The following is a 14945-nucleotide window of genomic DNA, read 5'->3' as shown; positions in this document are numbered from 1 at the left end:
ATTTAAGGACTAGTTTATGTCAATGGATGAATTTACTGACTGACGCGCAGAAGAAATAGTTATTTATGGAGCCCAGATGGTCTTTTAGTGTTAAATTCATTAGTCTATTGAAGTGCTCTTGAACTTTTTTTATTATTTGTACAAGCAAAAACGTCAAACTTGAGCCTTGCGGTGTCTTTGTTTCCCACATACCAGTTCCCCCGAGAATGGCTTTGACTTCTGCAGTTTTAAATCATTTAAACATCATTTTACTAATATAAGACTTGGAAGCATGAAATTTCATTAGCTACTTAAGAGAAAATTGTTCACTAGTTATCTGGTTCATCATTTGGTTCTTAATCGTGTAGTGTATATAGCCTTTGTCTCAGATTCTATCATTGTATCCTGGTATGATTGTGATGATGCTACTTAATGTTGGTTATTGTGGAGATGGTTATTAAATAAACGAATCTTAAATCTCATATATATATATATATATATATATATATTATATATATATATATATATATATATATATATATATATATATATATATATATATATATATATATATATATATATATATATATATATATATATATATACACATACATACCAGAGGCGCAAAACACCAGCTACTGGTAGACAGAACAGTCAGCCGAGACTGCAAGACCAGACTGACCAACCTGTGCACTGCCTGGATTGATTACAAGAAGGCCTATGACTCAATGCCCCACAGCTGGATACTGGAATGCCTAGAATTGTACAAGATCAATGGGACCCTAAGAGCCTTCATCAGGAACTCAATGGGGATGTGGCGTACAACACTAGAGGCCAACTCCAAGCCCATAGCACAAGTCACCATCAAGTGCGGGATCTACCAAGGAGATGCTCTGTCCCCACTGCTGTTCTGCATAGGCCTGAACCCCCTCAGTGAGATCATTAACAAGACTGGCTACGGATACCGACTACGGAACGGAGCAGTTGTCAGCCACCTCCTGTACATGGATGACATCAAGCTGTATGCCAAGAGTGAACGAGACATCGATTCACTGATCCACACTACCAGGCTATACAGCAATGACATTGGAATGTCGTTCGGACTGGAGAAGTGTAGTCGGATGGTAACAAAGAGAGGGAAGGTAGTCAGAACTGAGGGGATTGAACTACCAGAAGGCAACATTGCAGACATAGAGGACAGTTACAAGTACCTGGGGATCCCGCAGGCGAATGGGAACCATGAAGAGGCCGCTAGAAAAGCTGCAACCACCAAGTACCTGCAGAGGGTCAGGCAAGTCCTGAGGAGTCAGCTGAATGGTAAGAACAAGATCCGGGCCATCAACACCTATGCCCTGCCCGTGATCAGGTACCCTGCTGGGGTAATAGGCTGGCCAAAGGAGGAGATAGAAGCCACTGACATAAAGACAAGAAAGCTCCTTACCATGCATGGAGGGTTTCACCCCAAGTCCAGCACCCTGAGGCTGTACGCTAAGCGGAAGGAAGGGGGCCGGGGACTGGTGAGTGTCAGCACCACAGTCCAGGATGAGACAACGAACATTCAAGAATACATTGGGAAGATGGCCCCAACTGACCGAGTGCTCAGTGAATACCTCAGGCAGCAGAAACCCAAGAAAGAGGAGGGAGACGAGGAACCATCATGGAAGGACAGGCCCCTGCACGGTATGTACCACCGGCAGATAGAGGGGGTGGCTGATATCCAGAAATCCTACCAGTGGCTGGACAAAGCTGGACTGAAAGACAGCACAGAGGCACTAATCATGGCAGCACAAGAACAAGCTCTGAGCACAAGATCCATAGAGGCTGGGGTCTATCACACCAGGCAAGACCCCAGGTGCAGGCTGTGTAAAGATGCCCCAGAGACAATCCAGCACATAACAGCAGGGTGCAAGATGCTAGCAGGCAAGGCATACATGGAACGCCATAACCAAGTGGCCGGCATAGTGTACAGGAACATCTGTGCCGAGTATAACCTGGAAGTCCCGAGGTCAAAATGGGAGATGCCCCCAAGGGTGGTGGAGAATGACCGAGCTAAGATCCTGTGGGACTTCCAGATACAGACGGACAAAATGGTGGTGGCTAACCAACCGGACATAGTGGTGGTAGACAAACAGAAGAAGACGGCCGTAGTGATCGATGTAGCGGTTCCGAATGACAGCAATATCAGGAAGAAGGAACACGAGAAGCTGGAGAAATACCAAGGGCTCAGAGAAGAGCTCGAGAGGATGTGGAGGGTGAAGGTAACGGTGGTCCCCGTGGTAATCGGAGCACTAGGTGCGGTGACTCCCAAGCTAGGCGAGTGGCTCCAGCAGATCCCGGGAACAACATCGGAGATCTCTGTCCAGAAGAGCGCAGTCCTGGGAACAGCTAAGATACTGCGCAGGACCCTCAAGCTCCCAGGCCTCTGGTAGAGGACCCGAGCTTGAAGGATAAACCGCCCGCAGGGGCGTGCTGGGTGTTTTTTTTTTTTACATATATACATACATATATACATACATATATATATACATATATATATATACATACATACACACACACACACACACACGGAACGCCATAACCAAGTGGCCGGCATAGTGTACAGGAACATCTGTGCCGAGTATAACCTGGAAGTCCCGAGGTCAAAATGGGAGATGCCCCCAAGGGTGGTGGAGAATGACCGAGCTAAGATCCTGTGGGACTTCCAGATACAGACGGACAAAATGGTGGTGGCTAACCAACCGGACATAGTGGTGGTAGACAAACAGAAGAAGACGGCCGTAGTGATCGATGTAGCGGTTCCGAATGACAGCAATATCAGGAAGAAGGAACACGAGAAGCTGGAGAAATACCAAGGGCTCAGAGAAGAGCTCGAGAGGATGTGGAGGGTGAAGGTAACGGTGGTCCCCGTGGTAATCGGAGCACTAGGTGCGGTGACTCCCAAGCTAGGCGAGTGGCTCCAGCAGATCCCAGGAACAACATCGGAGATCTCTGTCCAGAAGAGCGCAGTCCTGGGAACAGCTAAGATACTGCGCAGGACCCTCAAGCTCCCAGGCCTCTGGTAGAGGACCCGAGCTTGAAGGATAAACCGCCCGCAGGGGCGTGCTGGGTGTTTTATTGAATAAATAGGGGAAAGGGGAAATGGAACAAAATAATTAACACAACACACAACGTAAATGTCCACAATTAAATAATAAATCAGTGCTGTGATTTTTCTGTGCAAGAGTCCTTTTGCTAAGAGTCCTTTTTTTGGTCCTTTTCTTTTTAAAGTTCACTTTTAAGGTATTCCTCCTTAGGGTCCAGCTTCATACAAGGGGGAAATATGTCCGTAATCCAAAGACGGCTAAGTGGGGGAAAAGAAAGAATGGTCCTACCGGCTCGCCACTTCAATATGAAGAAGATCAATTCAAAGAGGGAAAAAAAACCTGACCTGTAGGTCAGAAAAATGTCCATTAGCACATCAAGTTCGATTCAGTTTACCGGTAAACAAGTATATTCTTCTGCATGTCTAGGTAACAATGCAAACCATAAATCATCATCAATCCATGTACAACAGTTAAATCATTAATCATCTTAGCTACGTAGCTTAATCTATACAGTCCAGTAGCGTTCGCTACAAACAATACAAAAACAACAATAAAGGAAAACAACTGTCTAACAGACAGCATAGCCGAATTCAAGGCAACACATAACAATAATCATTCAATCGCACTTTGTTTCAAAGTAAGCCCATAAAAATGCTTAAGTAAAGAAAGTGTTCAAAAACAGCGGTTTTTGAACCGGAGTTCTGCTTGCGGTGGGAGCGCTGCCGCACAAAGTCATTTTTTAATCGCGAAAACGATCGGCTGGTTACTGACAACCAAAGGTTGAAAGATATTAAGGACACTTACCGCTGAGTTTAAAGTTTAAAGATGAATTGAGGGGAGAAAACGCTTTGTTTCCCAACACCGTTCTAAATGCCATAAGCTCACAGCCACAGCAGGAGTCGAACCCGGAAGTATCCCTCCACAGCCGGTTTTCAGAGTTGCCGCGACATGGAAGGAGCCAATCAGAAGAGGGACCTCAAATCAGCTGACGTGGGTCATGTGACAGGGAGTAGTTGATATGGGTTACACCATCTTTATATTTTATTTTCACTATATATGAAAGTTGCTAATATGTAAGAAATGTTTATTCTCTGAATCTGTAATATATGGTGCATTTTGTTTGTATGTTTATATTACTAATAAAAAAAAAAAAAAACTAAAAAAAAACTACCCGATCCGTACCGGAAACCCGATCGGTACCCCGCATGCGCAAATCTTACGTCACTTCCTCTCTTTGCGACATTCAATATATTTGAATGATGCGGTTAGCGCCCAGTTAGCTCTTAGCATTTCTCAACAGCTCTGCCTTCTTTTCGACTGCCCGGGACATTTAAACAATGGATAATCCGTATACAAAGAAATTCATGCTTTTCTCGAGCGTTCCCCGATTGAGCAACAGCACCGTAAAATAAGAAGAATGGCGCCTAATTACAGAGTTAATAATGCAGACTTTGTAATATCTCACGTGTAGATTCATCAGCCAGATGAAGTGTTTACTGACAGTTGACAGTGATAGCGCACATCATCATCACTATTCCAACAATCCTCTCCTCACAGACAAGCATAAACACACTCGACTATCGCTAAATCAGATTTAACACACGTTTGTAATGATGATAATTCAGTTTATAATAGGGTTTATTCGCTCGGTCAGCAGGTGGCGGTATCCTCGTACACTGGGGAGTAAACTGCCATTAAACGAACAGAAGAAGAAGAAAACATCTGCACATGCGCGGTACGGATCGGGTAGACCCGATTTGTACGGTCAGACTTTACACATGCGCAGTAAGGATCGGAGAGTCCTGATCCGTAACTTTCTTTTTATTTTTCGTTTTTGTCTACATTGTACTGAAATGCTTCATTATTGCAAACATTTTAAGATATACTTGTTATTCTTAACATCTTAACAGATACTCTGACCCATAACTATCGTAAAACGCTACGACCGGAAGTAGAAACCTTTCGCGCATGCGGGGTACCGATCGGGTTTCCGGTACGGATCGGGTAGTGACACCCGTCTTTCAATGGCTGCTTCAATTTCAGCTTGAACCTCCAAACCGCAAGTAAGTAATCATTTTTTGTCATCTTTTCTTGCTGTCCCACTGGACTGGACATTAGTTTAGTTTTTTTTAGCTACATCTGGTGAAGTTGTGGTAAAATGCTGGTATTAGCCTATTCGTCGTAGCAAGCTAGCCTGAAGCTAATATTTGCTAAATTTAGGGACACCCGTGTCTCTTCAGGAGTTGGAGGCCGGTGTTCTAGGAGCGGATCTCAGGATCTCAACAGGCAGTGTTGGGCAGTAACATAATACATGCACCGGCGTTACGTATTTAAAATACAAAATATGAGTAAATGTATCCGTTACAGTTACCGTTCAATAGGTGATATTGAGAATACAGTTACTTTGTTGAAATAAATGGATTACATGGCGGTATTTTCCTGTTTCATATGTTAGGCTATGGTCTCTCTATTTTTGGTAATTCCACGCTGGTGGAAACCAAACAAAACACGCAATAAGAGCCTCTAAAAATTATTATACAAAAATTATTTAATGTGAAGGCAATAGCAGAGTGTTACAGGCATCGCCCTAAAGAATGTAGCCTCATGGGCAGTGTAGTCCGTGCTGCAGGGAGAATGGACTGCCATACCCGTTATGTGTCTGTGAGCGAGGGAGGGAGAGAAAGGAAAAGTGCGAGCTGTCACGGAGCAGAAACGGGAGCTGGAAGCATGTAAATATAATAATAACCACTAAAGCCAAAAAGAGTGCCTGACGAGCCCAGCTGTAAGTAAGCTGTTAAGACTCGACTGTACACCGTATTCGTGTTTTCCTCCAAAACAATAAGCAGCCTTTCAACGCCTCTCTCTGTCTCTCGCTAGCAAACTTGACCCAGACAACAAAGTAAAGCTAGTTTTCAGCTACGAGCCCAACACGAACCCGACGTATTAGCCAGAGGTCCCTTTAATACGGTTCGGAGCCGCTGACCTGTTTTATATACGCGCTGAATAGTTTTCTACACGAGATCACTGCAAAAAGTGCAGCCTTACCTAATGTCCACCTACAGTTACTCATTTATATTAAGATTTTAACATCTAGTTGGTGTTGGTATGGCGAGTAGCCTTCAGTAATAGTAATAAATCACACAGCAATAGCACATTCATGTAGTTGTAAAGTATTCAGAATACATTAATCTATAATCTTTGGTAGAATACATTTTAAAATTAACCTTCCCAACACTATATATTAGCAATAGTATAGATATGTAAGTATATTACAGAAATGGGTCTATTATGGTATGTTACAATGTACACGGTATGAAGTATGTTAAGAATATTCTATAACTATAAGTATGTACAGGCTGTAGTGAGTACAAACTGTACAGGCTATGAACAGGATATAAATATGAAAAACTACAGAAATCTGAGATATACAGTTATACAGAAATGTGAACTATGCAAATTATAAACAGTTGTAGGATTAAAAATCATCATATGTACAGAATGATTATTTACACAGAGCTATACAGTAGTGCAGGTAAGTAATAGCTATAAGCTATAGTAATATCTTTAAGTCCTGTAGAAAGTTAAATATATGTTGTGCTCTCTGGTTACTCTGGTATGAATGACTCTGAATTACTTTATGATAAATAACACTATTGTCAAAAACAGTGAAAGAATTCCAGATCACAAGTTTTTAGTTCAAATACAAGTAACAACCTTTGAGTTTAATCAGGTTTTATTTAATTGTGTCAGAGAAAACATCATGTGCTCTTCATGTAGCTGAGTACATTCAGTGTTTAAAACAGAAGTTGTGCAGGTCTGAGATCAGCAGTTTCCTGAAACACCAAACTGAGGTCCTGTTAATGCTGATGTATAGTGACACAGTTACAGGGGTGATTAATCCTTTTGACTTTTTGTCTTTAAATTTATCAATAAAACAGCTGCAGCTTTCACTGACAGCACATGTGGTACTTTAACCTTTGTACTGTTTTCTTCAGTTAATTTACTACAGTTACAGTTACTACAAAGAGTGAAGATATAGGATGATCTGTCTGCTGTCACTGGGTGGTGCTGAGGTCTGAATCTGAGGACGGCTCCTGAATCATCACAAACTGAAATATAAAGTTTATCTCAAATCTGAAATAGAGCTGATCCTTCTCCGTCCTCACACACTCGGGATCTGAAGTTGTTCAGTCCTACAGTTCTGCCGACAGCTGTTTATTTTTTTATTTGTTTTAAAGGCTTTACTAACACATTTTCTAACATCATGTTTACCTTTGAGTTGTTGATGCTTTATAAATGGACATCTGCAAAGATGAGATGATGGAGCAGGTTTCAGTCGAGGTTCAGTCTGCTGCTGCATCCTGGTCACAACATACAGAGGTGTTATCAGCTCAGTATTGAACAAGAAATATTAATGCTTCAAATTATTTGTCCTAAAGGATGCAAGCTGTACAGAGTACTGAACATGTGACTTTGTGAACATAATTCATTAAAAATAATTTGGACAGTTTTTTAACCTGAATATTTGTAACAAACTCAGTAAAAAAAAAAAAAAAAGCTAAAAAAAATAATCGGGGGAAAAATGTAACATTTTAACTTAAGCTGACAAGCGGAAGTAGTTGGTTTCAGTACATAAGTATCGGGCTTTGCTATTTAATCCGTAGCTATTGACTAATGAGGGGAATTTAAAAGTTGGCTTTAATGTCCTTCCACATGTGGAAAGCGACAGAAAACATGCTGCTGTTTGCACATATTTAATAATCAGCTCTGCACAGGAGCAGAAGCAGAGTCCAGCCCGTTGCTCTTACAGTATAATACTCATAATAAAAGTACAGTAACCGTGGTTAGTCACTGAGCAGCCCGGTGCGTTTCTCTTGATTTCTTTAGTCAGGGTAAATTCATTCACCTGCACGGGTTAGCTAAACGAACTTTACAAAACTAGTTTCCCCGACAGCCGAGTGCTCATCTTAGCTAGCTAGATTGCGGATTAGCTTACAAACACATTTAATTTAGCAAAAATAATGCGGTGGGGCCTCAGGTCCTCCTGTCCGGTAGTCCAATTTACCGAAGAACACCTCAGGCTGTCACTTTGAAATAGTCGGTAATGTAAACGCTGGACCTCTCGGCATCTGCCATTCCCGAACAGACACGTGCGAGTTTGTCCGTGACCGCAGCCGCGTCGTCAGTGTTTTCTCCAGAGCAGAGTGAAGCTGACCCCCCACCCACTAGAAACGTAAAGGCAAATAGGCGGAGCGGTTAGTGCTACGTTTGTGCAGATTTGTGCAGGTAAAATTAGCGTTTGTGCTGCTACGGTTTTTGAGATATTAAACTTTATTTTAAAGGTCATTCAAAGGTCACCATCCCCCCAGACTGCTCCAAAACAAACCAAAATGGTCTACTGTTTAGTGCTACGTTTGTGCTGATTTGTGCAGGTAAAATTAGCGTTTCTGCTGCTACAGTATCTGAGATATAATGATTTTAATTATCACGGCCTACGCTGTATAACACCAGTGTCTGTGGCAGTGAGTTTCAGCAGCTGTGGAGTTTTGCACTTTTCTTAGACTTGCTGCATAATAACTTTTATTAGTTTACACTTTAGTAACACAATTTATTCAGCGGAAAGGTCGATATTTCTTTTGTTACTAGTGCAGAAACGTACACAAGGTAGGCTAAAGTTTTTATTTTTTCTGTGGCAAAACTGAGTTTCATGTGAAGTGATTCACGTATCCCTAAATTATTATTATTTTTTACATACCCAGTTGGCCTCTGTGATTTTGTTTTGAATTATATATGTTCATTATTATTAATGTAGCTGTCTCAGAAAAAATGAAGTGTTTGCTTTGATAGGTTGTTACCTACGTGTAGAAAACTGAATATTCCACAGCACCCAGGCAAGGGATCTTCAACCTGAGGCTCTAAAGCAACATGTGGCTCTCCGGCCCCTCCACTGTGGCTCTTATAAGACCAAGTAAGTCATTTTTTTATTATAAAGACAACAAGAAAGGGTTCTGTTAACAGTTTGTTTTTTAAATGAAATATCTGCATTGACTATTCACTGAATGTACAAGGCTTTTAAAAGTGATTTAATGTTTCTTAGGTTCAAATCTGTTTACTGTAATTTTCAAGTTGGTTGCCCATCTTTCCTAATTTTCAATTATTATGGAAAGGACTCACATAGCTGGCTTCATTTTAACAAATACTTTTTTCCGTTATAAAGCTTTGATGATTCATTGTCTTATCAAATCTAAAAATAAACATTTTTATTTACATTTCCATAGCTTACCAGATACAACAACTCATTTTCTAGATATTTATAGGCTCTTCCTTTTTTTAGGCTCTAGACAGGTTTTGTAGCAGCAGGGGGAAAAGGGGCCCTTTGAAATGAAAAGGATGCTGACCCCTGACTTAAGCCACCAGGTAAACACAAAACAAATACAGGAAAATTATTGACAGAAAAATGGAACGGGTACTTTCAAGGCTACGGGTGAAGGTGACTGGGTGTGTAAACGCAAATATACATCAGACTGACAAAGAAAAGAGTGTTAAAAGATTTTTAATTTAGAACTTTAACTTTATGTGCAAAACTGAACTTACTGATAACACACACTAGCCATTTGAACACATGTAACTGTAATGAACCAAATAAAACAGAAAAATGCAGGCAGCACTCATTATACTGTGTATAACACAGCATGGGGTTGTATTTTTTTCTTTTCAGATGCTCCTGTCACTCCATTTCCCAGGTCATCATAGCACTCCCACACACATGGAGCTCTCCTGCAGTATGCAGTGTAATGACCCAAACCATCAGTGGTCATCTTTCCATGGAAAGCAATTAATGCCCTCAAAGTGAACGACTTTCCTTGGAGAACCAGGTTGGAGGGAAATTCATTCAGTGGAAATTCTGTTTGGTTTGCAAGGTCAGTATCAATCCACACGATATCTCCAATGTTGTAGCTGTGAGTAACTGTCCCTGCACAGAGCTCATTTCCTGTGGTGCTGTCTTCTGTTTTGAATTCTGATGGACACAGAGATGGATTGGAGAGTGGCCTGAGGCAGGTAGACTCAGGTAGGCCAAGTCCTGCTTCCACAGCCGTGCCAAGATGAGCCATACCAGACTCTTTGAGGACAGAGATAGCAGGAGAAACAAATGGCACTTCCCTTGTCATCCCTTTGCTGAGGTAGCAGTGCTGTGAAGAGCAGTGTTTGGTAAAATAAACACTTGAGATGTTCCTCATTGTCTTAGCAATTACAGCAGAGATATTGCACTGAGCATCGATTTGGATCGCAGCAGACCTCAACGAGACAGCTTCAAACATTACACTAGCAGCTCTGCTCTCCTTCTGGGGCGATCGTGGCTCAAGAGTTGGGAGTTTGTCTTGTAACCGGAAGGTTGCCGGTTCGAGCCCCGGCTTGGACAGTCTCGGTCGTTGTGTCCTTGGGCAAGACACTTCACCCGTTGCCTACTGGTGGTGGTCAGAGGGCCCGGTGGCACCAGTGTCCGGCAGCCTCGCCTCTGTCAGTGCGCCCCAGGGTGGCTGTGGCTACAATGTAGCTCGCCATCACCAGTGTGTGAATGGGTGGATGACAGGTTGTGTAAAGCGCTTTGGGGTCCTTAGGGACTAGAAAAGCGCTATATAAATACAGGCCATTTACCATTTTACCATTTAGGTTTGTTGGGTCACACCATCTGTGGCAATGGCTTTCACCAGCTGCAGGACTGGGTTTTCACTGTCTTTCAGAACAGCATTTTGAAATGTGGAGCTGTCACAGAAGGCACAACATAAGCACTGAAAAAATGCATCAAATGCACAGGTATTGAGCACAGAGATTGTCGATTCCCCTAATCTAATAGGCTGATGGAGGTTTCCATTTTTTAATAATCCCACTTTCACTCTTTTGGCCCCAAAAGTTTCATCTGCATGGAGCCATTCGGTACATGAAGAGAGGTAGGAAGTCATCTTTCTTTTTTTGGGTGGAACAGCTAGGCCCCTCCAGTTCTCAACTGCATCCCCATCAGCCGGAAGAATGTTTGTGGCAGCATCAGATCCCACAAACGGGTGAGCATCCATTTTTATTTTGTCTTCTGCATTGTGAGTCGTCATGGATCCAGAATTGGCATCTGTGACTTTCAGTGATCCCACTGTTGGCTCATCTTTGACCTTTTCTTTTGCAGAACAAATCCGCATATTTCCCTCGATGAAGGAAAGATGACGAGCAATGAAGCAATTGACTCGAAGAGGCAAGTTGTCATGTTTGAAAAGGCCATGTTTTATGTTTTTGAACTCAGCTTCAACAGTGGCTGAACTTGCTGTGATGCTGGTGCTTTGGAAGAGAGGGACCATTATTCCTGTCCAGAGTGGCAAGTAACTTGCCAGTCTTATTATATGAGGAATAATCTCAGGGAGAAAGTGAATATTATCTCTATCACCGTTTGCTGCAGCAGGTGACCTGCTCTCCTCACATATTTCTGTTACCCACTGTCGTAGGTCAGTCTGGATCTCATCCACTGAATCCACTCTCTCACTTTCCTCCGTCTGTTCATCTGGAATGATGATGGAGTCTTGAGCAATTTGGGCTTTCAAGTATTTCTTACACCTTTCTGAAGGAAGAGGGGCTCCAGAACTGTCATCACCTTCTGCCTCACTGAGGGCCACAACAGTGATAGCACGTAGGAGCTGTTTTGCATGGTCCAAACATTGAGACTGAAGAAGTTTTGCTAATGACCTGACAAAGAAATCTTTAACGCGATGTGTTTTCTTCTTCAGGCAGTCCCACTGGCATATCATCTTGATGCAGTGCGCAACATCAACCCTGATATAACAAGGGGGAGTTTGGCAGACTGGGTTCCAAGAAGGGCATGAAAGCATTCATTAAGGTAGGACTTCAGATCAGGATGAGGAGTGAAAGCCTTGACCAGAGCTCCCAGAATTGCCAGAGAAAAGTCACTCACAGCTTCCTTTGGCACAGGTGCACCTGCACGAATCCATTCTGTCAACCAGTTTGCGATGGCATTAACATCATGTTTCTCTGACAGCATTTGCACCACTGGGACACTGGGGCAATTGTTTTCTTTCAGAATACCTTGATAAAGGAAGATATGGCCAGATTTGACATTTGGTCTCAGCAGTTTTTTCACAACTGAACCAGTTGCATCAAAACACACAGTTGGGGGAGATTTTTTTGACAATGTCTTATAAACATGCATCTGTGTTTGACTCCAGTAGTGACAGAAAAACCTGTCCAGTCCAATATCTCGGATGCTACCACTGTGAGGAACACTATATTTTAACAATTGCAGAGATGCAATGGGGTCCTTATCTCCTAATTCCAAGTCTTTTCTCTCTTGTTTGGCTTTTCGCAGAGTGGCCAAATTTGGAAGGTGGCTTGGCTCAGGATCTCCAACATCCATCAGATCTGCTGCCCTCGCTGACCTCCATACAGCCGGTTCCATTCTGCCCTCACACAGCTCTTTAGCGATCTGTTCACGCAGGTTTCCAGACATGAACCGCTTGGAGTGGCCAGTGTGCAGGGAGAAATCTGTATTTCTCATGAAACACTGGAGCACCATTGGACTATTAATTGCTGGCTGTCTGTCACCTGACATTTCTAACTGGCCATGACACTCCTTACAGTCGCCTCTGATGTCCAGATAATTATTGTTGACAGTTGGATGGACCTTTGCTCTACGGAACACAAGTGTACATGTATTTTTGATCTTCTTCCATATAAGATCGTTGATGATATGAGTCCAAGTGCCAGGTTTCAAAATTGTGTATTCCCTTTTTTGGGTAGGAGAAAACTTGTCATTGTATTCAACCTTTTCAGGAATAAATTTAACCCAGTCCTCAAAAGGGACTTCTAGTTCAAAAGCTTGACAGTTTTCTTGTCCAGGAGAAATGCAATGTGAATCTAACTCTCCTTCACTATTACTTTCCTGATCACTGATTTCCAAAGCTGACCAGATGTTGTGTCTATTTAGCTTCACAAAAGTGTACAGGGCCTTTGCTGACATCTTGTCTTCTAGCTGCTGACTCAGCTCTTTCCAGACTGATGTAGCTGGAGTGGCTATTTTGCCATTTTGGACTATGGCCTCTTTTGAATTGCAAAGAACTGCAAAAATGGAAACCTTGTCTACAGATGGCTTTCGAGACATCTAAAAAAAAAAACACACTGATTATGATGGAGCAAAATGTGATTTCTGAACTATATATACAGCCAGGAGCAACCCCTCCCCCAAGTTCTCCACCAATCTACACTTTCATATTTTGTGGAATTATTGTTTTTAAGATGGAGCTATTGAATTTGTGAGTTTATTAAATTGAGTCTGAGTATTTAACCCATGTACTGTACAGCACTTTAGTCCAGTGTGCTACATGTTTTAAAGTGCTTTAGAAACTTTTTTCTTGGACATTTTTGAAAATGTTTAACATTGAAAAAAAATCCTTTTGATCCAGACAGTTAGCTATATCATGTATTAACTCAGTAACTAAAACCTCAGTATTTTAAATGTAAGCTTACCTTGTTCAGAAATCAGATGAACGCTGTTCTAAGAATCCTTCAGACACAGTAATGCCAAATAATAGTTTTTTCTGCCAGAAAATGTGTATTTGATGCAAAAGACTGCTAGCTTGTTCGTTTCTCAAAAAGTGTTCATGGGAGTGTAAAATGTTCAAATGTAGTTTTCAATAAAGTTTTTTTAATCCACTCTAAAAAAAAAAAAAAAAAAACTCAAGCATTTGCATCGTGGTTTTATGAACAAAAAGTGATTGAAGTAAAGAAATTGAAGTTAAAAAAAAATACACTCATTACAAATTTAGCTAATTAAATACAACAAGAGGGTTTTTTTAACAGAACTTTATTGAACAAGTGAACACACAAAGTGAAAGGTCATTTGAAAAAGACATTTTTCAGCAGTAAACCATAACAGGATATCTCAAATCATAGCAGCACAAACGCTAATTTTACCTGCACAAATCACCACAAACGTAGCACTAAACAGTAGACCATTTTGGCCCGTTTTGGAGCAGTCTGGGGGGATGGTGACCTTTGAATGACCTATAAAATAATGTTTAATATCTCAAAAACCGTAGCAGCACAAACGCTAATTTTACCTGCACAAATCTGCACAAACGTAGCACTAACCGCTCCGCCTATTTGCCTTTACGTTTCTAGTGGGTGGGGGGGTCAGCTTCACCCTGCTTTTCTACAGTCATTGGTCAGCACATGCGGGTCGGAATCCCCGCCCCCCCCCCCAGCGCGCCCCCGTACGCCAAAACAGTGCCAGCAGAGTGAAACCGAAAAGTGGATTGAAACTGAAAAAAAAAATTGTAAGCGAAAACAAAAAAATTACAGTTTCAATTAATTGTTTTTCACTATCAATTTTTTTTCCCGGTTTCAATACAAGCTTTTTCAGTACATTTATTTCAGTTACAATATTTTTTTTCGGTTTCAATATTTTTTTCGGTTTCGTTTCAAGGTGGCATCGTTCTGATTACATACATGGTTTGATAATCATGTGGGCTACATACCAGTGGATACCTAAACGTAAAGGTGTGTCAGTTGCAGAATACCCATGTGAAGTCCTGTATAATGTAAATACACACGAATGCGCGTTATGTTATTATTGGACAATAGCATGTCAAAATGCTCCCTAACTGCTGATATTTTTGACCGTTGTGGTGGCTCCATACAGGGAGTGCAGAATTATTAGGCAAATGAGTATTTTGTCCACATCATCCTCTTCATGCATGTTGTCTTACTCCAAGCTGTATAGGCTCTAAAGCCTACTACCAATTAAGCATATTAGGTGATGTGCATCTCTGTAATGAGAAGGGGTGTGGTCTAATGACATCAACACCCTATATCAGGTGTGCATAATTA

The 14945-nt window shown here is 41.7% G+C and overlaps 1 long non-coding RNA gene across 6 annotated transcripts; it reads left to right on the top strand.

Moving 5' to 3' along the window:
• Positions 1-4322: 4322 nt before the first annotated feature.
• Positions 4323-13781, top strand: LOC146656457 (uncharacterized). Of its 6 annotated transcripts, none has more exons than XR_014914242.1 (11): positions 4324-5125; positions 8910-9030; positions 9397-9479; positions 9781-9982; positions 10094-10243; positions 10734-10877; positions 10975-11122; positions 11239-11304; positions 11552-11733; positions 11831-11940; positions 12427-13781. It is a non-coding gene; the product is annotated as an uncharacterized LOC146656457 (long non-coding RNA). The 6 variants fall into 6 exon arrangements; XR_014914243.1 differs by having other exon boundaries at positions 4325-5125; positions 10805-10877; XR_014914241.1 differs by having other exon boundaries at positions 4323-5125; positions 8947-9030; positions 10094-10877.
• The last annotated feature ends 1164 nt before the right edge of the window (positions 13782-14945 follow it).

Source organism: Rhamphochromis longiceps, linkage group LG13 (assembly GCF_057381845.1).
Source record: "Rhamphochromis longiceps isolate RC_006_pf linkage group LG13, R_longiceps_female_GT1.1, whole genome shotgun sequence".
Lineage (NCBI taxonomy): Eukaryota > Metazoa > Chordata > Actinopteri > Cichliformes > Cichlidae > Rhamphochromis > Rhamphochromis longiceps.
The sequence above is the reverse complement of the archived record's forward strand: the minus strand, read 5'-3'. Positions and strand labels throughout refer to the sequence as shown.